Below are 4,588 nucleotides of genomic sequence, written 5' to 3' on the forward strand. Positions count from 1 at the left end.
AAAAAACAAGTCAAGCCTGAAAATAAGGGGGACAGGTTAACCCTAAGGAGTGTGTGTATACTACTACTACACTGTGTGTGTGTGTGTGTGTGTGTGTGCGTGCATACGTACAGTGCTAAAGCTGTCTCTCAGCTATTACCTGAGAATAAACTTAAAGCTTGGTGCAGCAGAGAAACTATTGCAAACTGGGTCTGTTGTACAAGAGGGGAAACTGAGGCACACCACCTCATGAATTTCATAAATGACCCGTGAGTGGGGTAATTCACTATCTGACTATAGAACAAAATAAGGACAGCCTGGAGGGAATTCTTCTGTTTTTCCTGCAATCAGCAAGGAAATTTGTAAAAGGAAGTGGTATTATTATTATTAAGCACTAATCTGTCCCCACCAGGGGTGTGTGTGGAAATTGTTTCTTTTGTTTTTCAGACACTCTACAAGCAAGCTGGTGCCAGCAAAAGACTAACCCATAATACCATGAATCTATGTTTTGTGTTGTTTGTCTGTGGTGTTTGTCTTGTTGTTAGCATTGTTGTGTTTCAATGAACAGAAAATCTCATGACGTGGGTGGGGATGGCTTCAAAAGGCTGACCTGGGGGAAGATGTGTATGAAATGCAAAATGCTCGACTAGGAGGCCAGCGCCTGTGTAATAGCTACCATGATATCTGGAAGTGAATCGGCAGCTAATGTGGGCCCCACAAGCCCTATGGGAATAATGAGAAGGGGATTTGCTCGCTGGGAATCAATGGAGGGGTGTGTAAAATGGTGTGAATCCAGAGAAGATGTTTGAATGTGCCCCTCCCTGATGGCCGTGGAGGAGAACACCCAATGGCCCGTGGCAAGGGGTGGACAATTTGGTGTACTGTGTATGAGGTGTTTTGCTGGAAATGTACATATCACTGGGGACACAATTACACCAGCCCCTAACCAAACTCCACACTACATGCTGCTCTCTGGGCTTTGGTGCACAGATAGACCTGTGACTCTTACTGCTGTGAATAATCAAACCAGCACATACAGCCTGATTCCACACCATGTGGTTAAGTTGGTTTGGACAATAACCCATTTCTCTGTGGACATTCAATGGACTTATGATATGGACAAAAGCACAAAAACCTGCAGCGGCAGAGTATTGCAACTGCCAGCAACTGGACATGTTAAGAGCTTGACCCCATCAAAGGAGGAGAGGAGGTGTTTTGGTGGTGGCCAGGATGTTGGACCATGCTGCAGTGCTCAGGGCTCTCGGTGTTGCTGTGGATTATTACAGCGGCTGGTGTATTGCTAAGTATACTTGTGTTACATTGCCTATGGAAATAACCTAGAAGTAATGGAGTAAGCCCCGCCCACCTGTACTAGACAACCTGGACCCAACCTTCCCGGGCCCACTATAGTGGGAAGTCTGGACGCTAATTGGAACAGGTGTGGCCCGCCTGTACGAGAGAAGGTGCAGGGCACTGTACTACGCACGGGGCAGTGGGACAAATGGAATATCAGCACCTTCCACCTTGATGCCTGGCCCTATCAGGAAATGTGTCACCATATGTCCTATGTTTTGCTAAGGGGGTGAATGGGAACAGGGACACAAGCAAGGCTCTGTGGCATCAGGGCTGGGATGGGGACACTGAGGAAGGAAACTGGAATCATTGCTTGCTGGAAGTTCAATCCAATAAACATCTCATTGTTTGCACCTTCGGACTTTGGGTATTGCTGCTCTGTGTCTACGCAAGAAGGAGCCGGTAATGGGAGGGTGAAGGGATAAACCCTCTAACACTAACTAACATCTAACACACATTTGAACCCCTTCTTTTCACACAGTTGCTCATTCTCAGGGGCTGCTTTGTCTCCAGACAGATCCATTCTCTTTCAGAACAGCCTTGCTCTTTCCGTCTGTTTCACTCACTGAGGTGTGGGAGTAAACACTCCCCTTCCCTCTAGTCTCAGACAAACACTAGTATTAACTGTTTGCTACTGATGGATTTAGAAAGCATTTGTCAAGATGCCATTTCTGGGGGATTTTTCCCAAGATGCAGTATTTTGTGTTCAAACATCTCCCAGCTTCCTTGGTGAAAATAAGGCCCAGGTTTCCTTGCAATATAGAGGCAGTTTTTCACCCCAAATGGGACTCGAACCCACAATCTCTGACTTAGAAAGCCATTGCCTTGTCCATTAGGCCACTGGGGCCCTGTGAAAAAATGGAAATTAAATCTCCTAAATGCATATTTCTCATATTAACTTGGAAGCCAAATACCCTCTTTCTGCACCATACAGAAATGTCTGCATCCCCTGGCAGCGAGGCTACTGGGGAGGTCGCTTACAGAGCTGAGCACCACTTTTCTGCCAGCCATCTTTAGAGAAGAAGGCTCTTTCCCCTGACAGCCACACAGAGCTGCCTAGCGCCCCGAGAGCCTCCCTCGTGTTCTCCCGCAGCAGCCGCCTGCTGGTGTGGGTGGGAAAAGGGGACCAGGAAGCACTGCAGCATCATTCCGGGACAGGAGGCCCTCACCACGCCCAGGCCTGCCTCTTGCCTTCAGCCCAGGCAGCCAGAGGTGCCAGGGAGCTCCCTGGCAGGCCGCCGCCTCACCCAGGAAATAAGGAAAAGGGGATGAATGAAGAAGTCAGGAAATAACGAGGAAATGAAGAGGTTTGTCGAACGGGTTTCTGCCCGATTTACCATCTTCTCAGCTACCGCTCAAAGTTAAAACCCTAAAGTCGACCTATCGGCATAAGTACAGATGGTTAGATGGGAATTAAAAGGAGCTGCTGTCACAAGTGTTAGGTGCCTGCAAGCAGCATGCAGACCGTTTACAAACACTGCAATTAGACGCTCAGATGAAACGTTTGCCCTAAATCAGAAACGACAATAGGAGGACCAGCAGAACGCCACTCTAGGTAAACGGCCGAGTACTGGAGGCTGTTAGAGGCAAAAAGTCATTCCTCAAAATTTGGAAATCAGATCCTAGTGAGGATAATAGGAAGGTGCACAAACTCTGGCCTGTTAAGTGTCAAAGTCTAACAAGTCAGGCTAAGAAAGAATCTGAGAAGCAACATGCTAAAGACACAAAAGCTAAGCATAAATCCGGCCAATGCAAGTCCTGGTCTGTCCCCGCAGAAAGGTGAACCCCCTCTGTGGCTGGAGTGAGCTCCTCTAAGCCGACCTCACTACAGACCTGCGCCAGGTAGTGCTCATTGTAAAAATGTTTCCTCTGACGGTTGGGAAAACGGGACCAGCGGTCCTCAGGCCGGCTGACACAATTAAAATCCCCCCCCAACAACAAACATCATGCAGTCCAGAGGAAGGGAGCCTTTGATCTTCCCTCTCATGCCTTAACTGGGGACCATACACACTAATATAGCAGTAACCAGTGCCACAGAGCACAAAGCCCACCAGTAATGCCCTCCCTGGTCGGAGCTCCAGCCCCTTCTGTACTCGCACCGCGAATGTGAAGAACAAGACTCCAGCCCCATCATTCTTCCCTGGCCAGGAGGCCCTTCCTCCAATCACCCTCTGCCCATTGATCTACCCTAAAGTCATGAATGTGCATTTCCTGAACACCCACCATGGCCAAGTCCAGCTGCTCCAAGGCACTGAACATCAAGCGCCTCCTCCTGGGCCCCCAAATCCCTGCCACCTTCCACAGGGCCACTTTTACAGATGCCCCTTCCCTGGTACTGCCCTTGCTCAGCTGCACAGAGGAGTTTTCATCCCCAATCCCTGCCTGTCACTGCCCAGCAGCCCTCTGGCACCATTCCTGAGGGTCCCCCTGCCTTGCTCTCTCCCTGCCATGTTGGGAAAGACAGCTCCCATCTCTCCTTGTTAAAGGTCAGGTGGGCCAACTAGGGGCAGAAGCCCATTCTATGTTTCCCTACTGCAGAGCCCAAGATCAGAGACTCACCATCAGTGCCACCCACAGGGGAGGCAAGCAGGGCAATTTGTCCCAGGCCCCACAGGGGCCCCATGAGACTACACCATTGCAACTTTTTTTTAATGGAAGGGGCCCCCAAAATTGCTTTGTTCCAGACCCCCTAAATCCTATAGGGCAGCCCTGCTCATCTTCGGTGCAGACACCACTGTGCTCCCAGAGAACAAACTGCCCCTGCACAAAGAGGGATGAAAAGATCTGTTAAAGCCTGGGATTGAACTAGGGACCTTTAGATCTTCAGTCTAACACTCTCCCAACTGAGCTACTTTGGCAGCTGCATGGGAGCATTTTGGCCTGTTGCCTCTCTGCCCGGGAGGTTTTTGCAGCAGTTGCACACAAAAAGGACGTCACTGTGAGTGGCCCATGAAGACAAGACTCGCTTTTGCCAGCCTTGCTCAGCTTGACTTGCTGCCTCACCCCGTTCCTGCCCTAGTGCCCGGGTTGACCTGGTGGTGGAAGGGGACAGGGTGCCAGTGGCGCGGGGAGGAAGTTGAGCTGGACCCTGAGCTAGACTAGACCCTGGCGGTGAGAGTCTGGCCACCACTTGCCGCCCCGCCCTGTTGTCCTGGCTTCCCCCACTGGGCGTCATTTCGGGAGGGACGTGGGGCTTCTGCCTCCCCTCCCCGATTTTCACACCGCAGAGGAGTGCGAACAGGAAAACGAACGGCTG

The 4,588-nt window shown here is 50.5% G+C and overlaps 1 non-coding gene across 1 annotated transcript; it reads right to left on the reverse strand.

The window, feature by feature from the left end:
- Positions 1–2,106: 2,106 nt before the first annotated feature.
- Positions 2,107–2,179, reverse strand: TRNAR-UCU. Its single transcript has one exon. It is a non-coding gene; the product is annotated as a tRNA-Arg (tRNA).
- Between the last annotated feature and the right edge of the window lie 2,409 nt (positions 2,180–4,588).

Source organism: Mauremys mutica, unplaced genomic scaffold, assembly GCF_020497125.1.
Source record: "Mauremys mutica isolate MM-2020 ecotype Southern unplaced genomic scaffold, ASM2049712v1 Super-Scaffold_100252, whole genome shotgun sequence".
In the NCBI taxonomy this organism is placed as follows: Eukaryota; Metazoa; Chordata; order Testudines; family Geoemydidae; genus Mauremys; species Mauremys mutica.